At 37.5% G+C, this 13,282-nt stretch overlaps 2 long non-coding RNA genes across 2 annotated transcripts; both read right to left on the reverse strand.

The window, feature by feature from the left end:
* Positions 1 to 1,011: 1,011 nt before the first annotated feature.
* Positions 1,012 to 4,285, reverse strand: LOC126812006 (uncharacterized). Its single transcript, XR_007675803.2, has 4 exons — positions 4,122 to 4,285; positions 2,475 to 2,625; positions 1,866 to 1,998; positions 1,012 to 1,480 (listed from the first exon to the last, which is right to left on the reverse strand). It is a non-coding gene; the product is annotated as an uncharacterized LOC126812006 (long non-coding RNA).
* Positions 4,286 to 5,125: 840 nt separating this feature from the next.
* LOC126812005 (uncharacterized) lies at positions 5,126 to 6,546 on the reverse strand. The gene is made up of 4 exons (XR_007675802.2): positions 6,415 to 6,546; positions 5,979 to 6,135; positions 5,402 to 5,525; positions 5,126 to 5,245 (listed from the first exon to the last, which is right to left on the reverse strand). It is a non-coding gene; the product is annotated as an uncharacterized LOC126812005 (long non-coding RNA).
* Positions 6,547 to 13,282: the final 6,736 nt, after the last annotated feature.

Consider the following 13,282-nt stretch of genomic DNA (forward strand, 5'->3'; position numbering starts at 1 on the left):
TGGTCATATGTCATTTTCCATATATGGATTTCATGTCCATATGACCTTTAAGTGTAGTACCTTGCTTGCTACTTGTGAATAATTTGCCACAGTTGCAGCATTCTCATCCATTTTGGAAAAAGTGTAATTTTAGTTTCGATTTCAAAGACGAAAGACACGTGATTCCTGTCGTTGATTGCAGTGACTTCCGATATTCTCTCGTAGTAGTCTAGCGTAGTAACACTTCCTTATAAGGGAAGCAATGAGCGGAGTTAACTCGAAACGATGTTTGGAGAGATTTCACCTAGGTGGTGTCATGGCGTCTGGTACATCATAAGAAATATATCGCTTCGAAAATGTAGAACGCATTACCACCACAACGACAAACTGTTCGGTAACTATTTTAGTGGTCCAGACTTAATACAATTATTTATTTCAATACAAACTTTAATGATATGTGTTGGAAATTGTGTGTTTGAACCTATTTTTATTTGCGCAAAGCCTCTAAGACTATATTAATTGTAGAAGTGAACACAGTTTCACCGCTACAATATTATGGCTATCTGCCCTGGTGTGGTTCATCCGCCGGGTTTAGCTCGTGTATTTGTGCAGATGTATGTCAAAATGCAGTCTTATGATAAAATGCCTTTTATATTGGCGAATGACGTATTCGTACTCTTACCAAGAAAATAGCAGTGTGCTATTTGCCCGGACCTACGGCCTACGTTTATTTGGAATTATACAACTCTCGAGGGTTCTTATAAGGGCATATAGGCTACGTACGGGACCTGAATGACAAGAAGATTTACCAATTGCCAGACGCTGATCCGTCCACAACCCTGGCAAGTGGAAACCACGCCGTAAAATCCCGAGGAACTTTCTCGGCCAACACCGAGAGCGAACCCGAGACCTGGTTACGGAGCTTGCGTCTTAAGACTGAGCCACCATGGCTTCCCATACACAAAGCAAGGAGATAATTTGCTAATATATTTGATCAAAAAAGACAACCCAAACCCAACTATCATGCGCTCTTTATTTATTCAGATAAAATCAAATCAAGGAATTGTTAAGCATACATAAATGAAAGCTAAACATCTTAGAACGTTTAATATGCAATTAAATTTATTGACTCCGCGCTTACATTTACCCACGTGACCCTCGATTCACCCAATCACATACCCAGAACAGAATGTCCCTTTGAATTCTTGACAAAAATTAATATGATTAGAATGAATTTCTTATTTATGCCATATGACGTTATACAAATACACATTTTTAATAAGCTAAATTATTAATATTTCATAGACACACAGATTTTACATCTTACGCAGTATTATAAGTTTGGATGTTATCAAGGCAAGTAAATTCCGGCTATTTATTTATTCATTGTTTTTTTTACCGTTACATATTAATACTTCCTCCGATACAATTATCGAAGACCAAGAAATTTGGCACCAATGTAAAATCCAACTGCTGCTAGAGTACCCAATACCATATTGGCCTGGAAAAACATATTAATCAATAAAGAAGAAAAACAATGGTATTCGCTGGGAACTTTGTGAAGAGAACATAAAAATGACACATGGATCACTCACAAAATATATCAAAGATATCCAATTAGTTATAATGGTTATTTAAAGATTTAAATAATCTGATTATGGACAACTTAATGGAAGTAGGTGTTATTTTTTTTTTTTTTTTTTTGCCTTTTCCATTCTGACTGCAGTGTGAATGTAGTGGAGTAAATAACGAAAAATAAAAACTTTAAAACAGCTAAATGTCGGCACAGTTTTAAAATATTGTACCCCAACTTCAGACAAGACCCAATTAGACTGAAGGATAAGAATATCCTAAGAATAAGAATATGAAAGTTGTGGTTGACTAACCTGGAAACTGTCCTCGATGTCATAACGACACCAATTTGCAAAATGTTCACAGTTTTTAAAGATGACGTGGTAATCAGTATTATAACCAAGCCTTGACATCGCCCTGTTCACAATTGTCTTTCTATCCAATGGTCTGTAAAATAAATTAGTTTCTGGTGTATTTATTAGTGAGTAAAGGCACTGACTTGCTAACTTGGAGATCCCTGGTTTGATCTCGGTGTTGGCCGAGAAAACACCTCGAGATATTCCGGCATGGTTTTCCCTTGTCGGTGGCACAGGGCGGAATGGCCAAGGCCTGACAAGGAACGGTGTCTAGTCATTCGGATGGTATGAAACAAACATTAGTCTGCACGTAAAAGAAGCCTTCAACGTTGGAATTGGAAATAAAAGTAATCCGTTGCGCCGCTGCCAGGGCAAAATGTAAATTAAGTTGCGTCTGGAGTAGCCCGGATGGAGCAGAAAAGTATGACGTTAAACTCCATTTTACCCCATGCACTGCTTCAAACAAATGCGCCCAAACAAATTGTTGAAATCAAAATATAAACTATATAAACTTTCTCAAAAATGTCGTGAAGATCTACACATTTATAACACAAATCAACGTTTTACCTGAAGTTCCCACCATCTTTGTTGTGTTTAGAAGCCTTTGATTTATTTGCTACGTTCCAGAAATTCTCTATTTTAACAGAAGTCATGCCCTGTGCAGTACCGAATAGTTCATTTTGCGACTCCCCCGTTAGATGAACTATATCTGTTTTACCTAAAATTATAAACAGGCAAAAATATCAATAAAAAAAATCCCCCAATCGGATAACCATCGGCATGTGCGTAGCGTCCATTGCGTAAAGTACTCGCCCCAAACAATTTAACGTGTCAATTTTAATGCAGAAATCTCCAAAATGTATCGGTAATTAAAACGTGCCTTTATTATGTATCTCAAATTCGTACAAGGCGTATTACTTTCAGTCCATTGAGTATATTAAGATGATGAGATTGGCAGGGGCGGATCTAGGAATTTTAAAAAGGGGGGGGGGGGCGCCGAAAAATGAGGGCACTGACCGCGGAGACGGGGCACGCCGCTGAGAAGGGGGGGGGGACAAGAAAATTATCCGTCATTTCCTTGCATCTGTAGCCATTCCAAAAGCTATTTGGCTGATAATTTCGTCTAAGTAAACGTTCGGAAATCGTTGAAAAAGAGCCTGAAAATCGAGCAAAAAAGCCAGTTCAACATGCGAATCGAGGCATTATGATGGGAAAAAAGACGAATCTATTCCCTAGACACTTCACTATTTAAGCCTTGTAACTTGTACTGTGTACTGTCCACACATGAAACAATGCTACATCAAGTTGCATTCATGCGCGTCGGTGATGGGCATGAGTGTATACGCCGCCGATTCCACAAGATGCTATCATTGATGTCTGTCTATAGTCACTCTATAGGATTAGGGCACCGTCAGCTAAACAACAAGAATTCGTTTGAAAGTGGAAGCATTAATTAGACCAGACTGGTGTGTTTGAGTCGATGGTTTGAGTCATTTATTGGGATCCCTGCAACGGATTGGGAACGGACATATTTGGGTCTGAGAAAAGGCATTTTCAGCAGTAAAAAAGGGCACTGTCGAAAATTAGGGCGAGAGGCGCCCCCCCCCCCCCTGGATCCGCCTCTGATTGGTTCCAGAAGCTAACGCTTAATGCTTAATGACATACGGGGCGTCAATGTGATGAGTCGGGAATAAGGCACTATAGGCCGACAGATAAGCTAGCAGAAGTTGGGAAATGGCATTTCAGTAAGTAGTGTGGCAAATGCCCCCACTGCTGAGAAATATGCCCCATTGCTATGTGAAAATGGATAAAGAAGCAGCTATGCAAAACCGATGAATACTATTTGAGTGATGGAAAGTATAAGTAAATGTTACACTTGTCACACAAAACACATCCCAAACTCCACTATTGTTTGCCGAAATTCAAAAGTTTTCTCGCGCCGGGGGAGACAATCTTAGTGCTTCAGATCCCCAAATAAATACCTGCGGGATGGGGATGTGGGGCTTTACATGCCTTTACGCCCATGCCCAGGCAGTACTTCATAAAATTCAATTTGTGCTGTCTTAAATAATTTCTAGACCTATTTCAATTTCATCTCATGAAATCTCAAAAAGTATATGATACTAACCAATCTTTTGATATTATCACGAAGTTGGCGATGACCACCTTTAAGGCAGTACCATATCAAGTTACATAGTCCCTTTTACAACTTACCAACATAAACACCATAATGTGAAAACAACCCTCTCTCGAATTTCACAATATCCCCTTCTTCTAATTGGTCTAAAACCCGTATATTGTGTAATCCAAGTTCTGTCGACATGTCGTATTTTCAGAATATACTAATTCAAATACAGAGTTGACACCCTTTCAAACGAACGGACCACCTAATATCTACTTTCACTTTAGCCAATTCTTTGTAATTTATTTTATCAAAGTTCCAAATTCTTATGATATCGCTCAATGGTGATAACATACTTAATGTTATCTGTAATAATTTGTCGACAAATGTGCTCTTTTTTTAAAAAAAATAGATACTGTAATCAAACACAAAAACAAAACAATCATCAATAATGTTTTATATTCGAGTTAAACTCCTTAATATAAACATATAAATAGGGACCGATATGCGGCACCAGTCCGTATATACAATTTTGTACGGGTAAGATTGAATGGATGAGAGGAGACTAATTCAGACGTTTGAAGGCTGACATGATTTATCTGAATCCAAAGTAGTCCTTGCTGGTGTTTCACGGCTTCTTCTTCTCGGAGCATTTTTTATTTAGTTTACTACGGCATGAATCTGATTCTAATTAACCTAGCGTGATCTAAATGTACGCGTTACTGTCCTAAATGATCTGTAAATGTTAAACATATGAGAAAACCCGTGGTTGGTGTCCATCAACCAACTGAAAGCTCAAAACTGTCGAGCCAAACTACGGGAATACCAGTTACGTCATGATACAGCAGGCTACTAATTTGTTATGATGTTATTTATTCCTTTAACATTGCAGATTGTACTTGAATTGACGGAACCTTGGACTTTTTTCGAAGAGCGTCGCCCCCTTGACCAAGATGAATTAGAGGTGACTATCGTTTGGGGTCCAGTTCCTGGTCCAAATAATATGATACAATTTTTTTGGATTTGACCTACACGAATGATCGTTTATTATACAAAAGTAAAGGAATAATTTTATTTAAAATAATATAATTTACATCAAGATTTTATTATGTCGGTAAAAACAAAATAAAAACAATTATCGAGGTCCAAGGAAATTGGTATCAATATAGTATCCAATGTTAGCTATAGCTTCTGCTATAAAACCAGCAGATTCAAACTGAAAAAAAAGAAGACGAAAAAAACTCAATGGTTTGGACTTTTGCGACTAAGAATTTGATGGAGGAAATAACAGGACAGGAGGTTTGATATGATATGAAGGCCATTTTGCCATACTCTTATTTTGAAATCCAATTGAATGTTGCAATTGACCCACCTGAGAGCCTACAGCCGTTCCATAACGACACCAATTAGTAAATTGTTTATTGTGGAGGCGGTAATCGAATCCCGAATCAATTGCTGACATTGCCCTTTCCACAACTGTCTGACTATCCAACGGTCTGTAAAGTAAATAGCCAAGTAAATTATGGGAATAGCATAATACTTGCTGTCATATCGAGAGAAAAAGTAAACGCCTTACTGAATAGGATGGTAAATGTCCAATACATTGAAATGAAATGGGGATTATATAGTTTCCCACATCTCCGCATTAACTGAGCAAAGGAATATGCGCGTGCTATGGAGAAATTTGCCTTTTCAAATAGCGACGCCTACTTTTTATCGAATTCCAACTGCCAAGGGTTCTTTTACATGCACGTCAAAATGTACATGGAATTAGACGCATTTTCCTTGCCAGCCTCCCCCCCCCCCCGCTCTGCAACACTGACAGAGGGAAACCAGTTTAGAAGTCCCTAGGGACTTTCTAGGCTAATTCCGGAATTGAACTAGTGACCTCCAGCTTAGAGAGCTTACGTCATATTCACCGACCCACAACTATACAATGGGCGTTTTACCTTAGTTTTTCACCATCACTGTTTTGTTTATAAGCTTTTGATGTTCCGGCGACAATCCAAAAGTTTTCTTTTTTCGCAATACCAAAGCATGACGGGGCAATATCGAAGAGTGGTTCTCCGTGGGACAAGGGCCTTACATGAACGATGTCTGAATGACCTGAAATTATAAACATCGGCAACGAATTAAACAGATCAAGAAATAAACGCCTATTAGCAATCCCGTCATCCAGCTACATTAGCCATGGCCATATAATTATGTCCATGAACGTACGCGTTTTGGAAAGGTATACACATGCACGTACTGGGTCTCGTCTCTCTCACCCTTTGTCGGTTTCGACTTGATCTTGTCGGCTTCAAAGAGCTTTCTTCATTACAAAGGGCATTAGAGCTAGAAACCTGGCATCATCAAGTTACTAATGTTCTTTTGACTACGTACCAACATAAACACCATAATGGGAAGAAAACCACCATTTCTGAAATTCCACAATATCCCCCTCTTCTAACTGATCTAAAACCCGTAAATTGTGTAATCCAAGTTCTGTCGACATGTCGTATTTTCAGAATATACCACGGAATATCTACTTTCACTTTAACAAATTCTTTGTAATCTACACAACATATTTTATCAGTAAAGGACTTTCAACCATTCCCAGTAACCTGCTGCGAACTTTGACAATATCGCTCAATGGTGATAGCATGCAATAACTTATCTACGAGCTTAAATATTTAAACAGGCATTATTCAAGAGCTAAATCTGCCTATTTCAGGTCTTTCTTTGGGCCTTAAATGTTATATAAATTATTAATTGGACATTAATTAACTTACCAGGACCATAATCAACTCTCGGTGACATCGAATGGCTCCGTTATTAAGTCAATTTAAATACGTTTTGCTGTTGATGATTTACCGTAAAAATGGATAATCGAGACTTTGTTTATTATCGTAACAACGGTAGTATTGGCAATCGAGGCTACATGGTTATTTTATCGTCGATATCTCGGTTCAGAAAGTAGTAATTCAACATATTCCCTTTTCATTATCTATTTTTTTTAACTATTATTGCGAGAACTGTTAGTTCTAATCTTACTGTCTAATCTTACCCATTCCCCTTTAATAAGAAATATATCTTAAAACTAATGGTTGAAGTTTGTTCTTGTAGTCTGGAGTGTCAGTATGGAGGGGTGTCTGTCAAAAAGACAAAACATCGGGCCCAAATTTTTTAGATCAATTCTTTTACATGCAGGGTTGTAAATAGTCCGTCGCTGAAGAGTTTTCGATATATTCGAGGTCAAAGGTCAAATGGAATAATTTACCCTGAAGTGAATACGCGGTTATTGCATGGCTATAACTATAACTATCCAATATGGTTCATCACTCTTTCAATTAAAATGTAAAATTCTAAGATTCGCCTACGTTAAATAAACACGTTAAAACTATTAAATCGAAATATCTCCGATTTAGTTTGTACGACGATTGCTATATTCAGGGAATAAAAAGTTGGTTGAAAACCAATTGTCTGCAGGCGTGATCACGAAATCCGCATCTGACGACGTGTTCAAATTTTTGAAGACTTGCTTATTATGAGTTTTTATTTATATATATGCAACAGACGACAACATTCTTAAAAAATGGGTGTAATTAAAAACTATGTTAATTATGTGTAAACGTTTACACCACAAAAGCTTTTTTTAAAATGTAATACTTTCGCAAGGGTAACCAACTAACAAGAGCTACACCTAACAAGTGTAACCGATATTCATGACTACTGAACACCTGAATAGGTGTAATTGTGGGGTGTTTTGGATAAGCTACACCACTACAGTGTTATACTATTAATGGGGAATAAATCCTAGAACAGTGTTAATTTTACGGCGTTTATTGGATTGCAAAAGTGTAATTAATATTCATGAGTAATGAACACCAGGATAGGTGTAATTGTAGTTGCTAAAGGGTGTTTGGGATGCTACACCTCTACAAGCGTTTTATTGCATTTACACCAACATGTATAATATGTACAATATTTCGCTTGCGCGTAGGGGTCTTTAGCAGTGGGAGGAAACCGGAGAGTCCGGAGAAAACCCACGCGGTTGGACAGGCGACCCTACTCCTTGTCACGTACAACCGGAGAAAAGAAACCACGCTAGTAGACTCAATGACAGACCTCGTGGCATGCTCCTAATCAAACGTCCAATCACGATTTGGCTGACCCACTTCTCTGGCAGTACCACGTTGACGTCGACGAACACGTCTCCCAATCAAATTAAACGAAACACACTAAAGCAAAGATACGCTAAACCAGTGATTCTCAACCAGTGTGACGCGAGATCTTCCTAAGTGTGCCGCGAAATTTTGAACGGCACACTAAGAAAATGCGAAAAACCACGTGATCCCAATTGAGTACTCACTAGTGTCTACAGCTAAGTTCATAGCTGTGTTCTACTTTTTTCAGTTTGAGTCATTCTATGTGTCTATGACTAGTCTGTATCTACGGTTGTATGCCGTCTATAACTTGCCATGTTTTTATTTTGTAAAATTCAAATATTTTTCATAAATTATTTAGCCAGGATTGCTGCTATGTTTTCATGTGTTCCAAGGTGTGCCGTTGGCAAAAAAATGTTGAGAACCACTGCGCTAAACAGTAAACCTTATGCAAGAACCGATAGGAAAGCAAACATGGATAGATAAACCAGCACGCGGCAGTTTTCATCAACCCTTCCTTGAAGTGTCAACAGTTACTGTGAAGCCAGGAATTTCATATGACGTCACGCAAATATGACGTCAAGTGTACAAAGACGCCATCTTGGGTCCCAAGTAACTCTACCAACCGAAGAAATATAATAATATACTTATCTATTTATATGCCCTGTTATATTGTTGGATGTCCCGACAAACAGGGATGTGGATAGATATGTCATAGATTTCAGCGAATAAGTGTCTATAGGAGATAAAACATACATCTTTTAAACGAGAAGTAGGCCTATAGCTGAACATACATTATTAGTATTATACAACAAAAAGCGCACATAATTGCTATATAGGCCTAGCCATTCTATAAGAAAAATCAAAATAAAAGATACACAAGATAAAAGCGATATTAAACATATTTAAACTTGCATTCGCTTTTAAAGGAGCTAAATCACTAATATTTGGGACCTAGAAATTGTCACAAATGGGTCGCAATAACCGCGACATGTATTTCGGGCATATTTGTTTCATCAGTGACACGTCTAGTGTCATGTGAATGCAACGACAACAGCCTGGATGATTGATTTGTTGATTGGAGTTCAGATGTCTTCATTAAAATGGACCACTTTTAGGTTGCCGTATTCACGGCATTGCAAGACAACGCTTTTTCCGGCTTGAAATTTCCATAAATTTGCTGGGGGAGACAGGCCCCAACCGATCCCCCGACGGTGCGTTTCACGACTTCGGCACTCGACGGCGACCTTTAAGAGACGCCGAAAACCATTTAAAAGACATAGTAAAAGTCATATCTTACTAGATTATCGCTGGTCTTGTCGGAAAAATGCCATTTTAAATTTGACAGAAAGAAATGCCCGGCGCCATACATGTGACAAATATATTTTTTGATTTTTGTCAAAATCGGTTTTCGGCACATTTCGCCTCTATGACAAATTTGTGTTTGAAAAATTTAAAAAGAAATTATTTATTCCCGCACCACTAAAAAAACACACTCCGAAACTTCCTGGTTTCTTTTGCAATTTGTTTGGGGTAAAAATTTAAAAAGAAATTATTTATTCCCGCACCACTAAAAAAACACACTCCGAAACTTCCTGGTTTCTATTGCAATTTGTTTGGGGTAAAACGTTATCACTCCCCGCCTATGTATAAATAATATCAATCGGTCTACCACACAAATTTAACAGATACAAATGCATGTTATTCCACAGGTAGACAGACAGGGCCCCTCTTTTGAAGGGATTCGGTGAAGGGGACGCAGTTGGTTTAGAGTTTGTCTGACCCCTTTGAATATTTGCGCCACATCTTCAATGAAAAGAATCATGTTGATCTAATGCTGTTCTCAACTAGAATCAAACATATATCGTACCTGAGATTTGTTAGCATGTTCCACACAACCCAACTTATATCGGCACCGGGATTAAGGGGATATATCTTTGTTTCTAACGCTTATTAGGAATACGTAACCAAAACTACAATAAAAACCTGTTTACAAAAACATTCTAAAGGGTGAAAACTGACATATTTCAAGCTTTACTGTATTTAAAGAAATAATTTAGGTCAGCCGGCGGAAACCCCGTCTCCGCTATTTGTTCATTCTTTAGGTATAGTGCCAGTTTCCACCGAAAATGATATCGCAAACAAGTGTTCAATCTATAAAAGCATACATTCCTACAAAGTGAAACAAGAAAATTCATAACTGTGCGAGGGTGGGGTGAGTAAAAGTCTATCGCATCCAGATATTTAAAGCGCGTTTACAATATATTCATTTAAGACAAAACTTTGTTATTTCGATATTGATATAATGTAAAATTCATCTTCATTTGACGAACTACATCCAAACTACAGTGTAAACACGGTTTGGAGACTGTATCAGAACTACAGGGTACATCATGATTTAGAGACACTATCTAATATCCAACAGGAAAAATGACGATTAATTTAATATCCGCCGATTTATGTTGCTGCCATTTTGTATTTTCAAATTCAGAGACATCGAAAACCATATAAAAGACATAGCAAAAGTCATATCTTACGAGATGCCCTTTTATTACCAAATTTATGGGATGTTTGTTAAATGGCATTATATTACTCAATTCGGCAGCCATTTAAATAGAAATGCCCGGAACCATATGAAAAATACTTTTCTTTAATTGATGTTTGTCAAATTCGATTTTTCCGCACTTTTCGCGTGCATAACCACGATATAATAGCCGAACATTACGTACACCAGATAAACTACTTTTAAAGCCCAAAACTGTTCAACTAGTCTCTTACGGTCAACGCCTTTTTAGTTATCATACACCTGCTTTATGGAATAATCTACTATTCTTTTAAAAAAAACAACTTAAAACAGATTTATTTAATCAGGCTTTTAACTGACTCTTTATACAATCGTTAACATGTCCATAATCTTGTTGTCTATATGATTACATTGTCACTTTGTAAAGTGCCTCTGAACATGTTATATGAAAGGGCGCACTATAATATACTGTAATAATAAAAAAAACGTTTTGGTATGTAAAATGTATGACGCCATGACGTTGTAGCTTTTATGGCGTCATTAATTGGGACCCAAAATGGCGCATGTAAATGAGTTGTCGTAACTTTCCATATATAGGGCTTTGACTCACACCACCTCCGTTGTCGGGGCTGCCAGAACTGAATTCTGCGTTACTCGATTGCAATTCTGTCAATTCGTGACGTTCTGGACTGCGAATAGCAGAATATTGCTGAAAACTAATTGCGTGACAAACGAAGATATAAACAGGAATACAAAGTAAACAATACTGTATGGAGACGAAGAATACTTTCACCGTTTTAATAGCCTACCTTAAATCACTGTCCAATGTTTCAGGGAAGACGCCAGATTAAAAGAAGGGCTGCCATGTTGCTGTATTTGGGATAGATTTGATTGAACGGGAAGAATACAAACACTACCCCAAAAGTTCAAGGATCAGAAGCCAATCCAGCAATTGGCAGAGAGGGATTTCTTATACCATTGCTTCAGGAATATGCTGTATTGTGACTTGTAATCACTGTCGGGGTCAGTGTGTAGCCGTTACTACCCTCTGCTTCAGTCGGTAAAGAAATAGCTACATTCGGAATCTTCGTAGATCTTCACTATATAAGATTTCGACAAAGAGCTGATCGTTATTGCTATAATAGTTCAAAAATAGACCATGAGAAATGGATATATTGCAAATTACTTTATTCGAAGTTTTGAAATGATAGTCTCGATTGTCAAGTACAATTGCTGCGATTATAAACAAAGTGTCGGTTATTCATTTTGTCGTTAAATTATTAAATGATGAACGTGTTCTAATCCATTCAAAATCTAAGCCACTCGAATAAAGTAATAGTCATATTAATAAATGTCTATGAATTACAATTTAGGCAACAATTAAAGCTAGAAAAGAGACTTGCTATAATCAGATTTAACTCTAAAAAATTATATTTGGGATGCGTGTAGCCAGTTCTTTCACATATGAAAATTGGTGGACACAAACATTGTCCATAAGATGGAATTTATCGCCATACCTTTCTATACCAATGAAACCGAGCCGAAGGGCAAATTGTAAACTTGAAAGCCTTGGTGAATAACCTGTTAACGATTTAATACCCATTGATCTTTTAGATCAATAATATGTAAATCGTGTTTGCAAATAAACAGAAACTGTGTGAGCCGTTCATATTTCGACATGGTGATTTCGTAATTTTTATATATCTTAAATCTTTCAAAATACTTGTTACCAAACTGAAGACAAAATTTGGTTACATAGGCAAAGCAATAGCCGTGTGTCGTAATATGTTGGCATTGTAAAGATGTGGCCTACGCTACCTGTAAAATGTACATTTTGAATTCGACCCGATATCTTCTTTCAATTTGTGTAACGAAAAAAGAAAAAAAAATGGTTCAACGTGCTACTTTTCTGCACCAACCAGGTTAATGAAGACGGACATACACCACATGTAGTTTCCGCCTATACTTTTATACAATTCCAACTGTCAAGGTTTATTTTACTTGCATAGCCTACCAACGTGTACATGAAACCTCGGTTTTTTTCGTACGATACGTACCACTAGGCGCCCCTTTCTTTGACAGCCCCTACCCGGGTTTAAATCACGATCAACAGAGGGGGAAACCAAGCTAAAACATCCCGGACAGCATTCTAGGTCAAAACCGGGATCGAACCTCGGAACTGCTGGTTAAACCAGAAAGCCAGTTTTTATAAGAATAATAAAAAAAACCCGAACACTTTCAACCAATATATGTATGTACAACATATCTTGCCTCAGAGACAGATTAAATGTCAAACTATCAATTGAAATAAAATTTTGACGTTCCCATGGGATTTTGATTTTGCTAACTAAAGTTATCGAGATTTAGGCCAACTATATGATCCCATGTTGATTTCAGTCTGGATTAAAGCAGGATTAACAAGTCGGATTTTTATTTTTATTAATCTCAATTGTACATTACTCCTCTCGAATTAGTAAATATATACCCAGAAACTAAACCGGAACTATTTTGGAGATATCGTTATGACGTCAGTTGTGTGTGCATAAGCCAGCTATGCCCCAGAAATTTGATATCGTAATCT

Source organism: Patella vulgata, chromosome 2 (assembly GCF_932274485.2).
Source record: "Patella vulgata chromosome 2, xgPatVulg1.2, whole genome shotgun sequence".
Classification (NCBI taxonomy): domain Eukaryota; kingdom Metazoa; phylum Mollusca; class Gastropoda; family Patellidae; genus Patella; species Patella vulgata.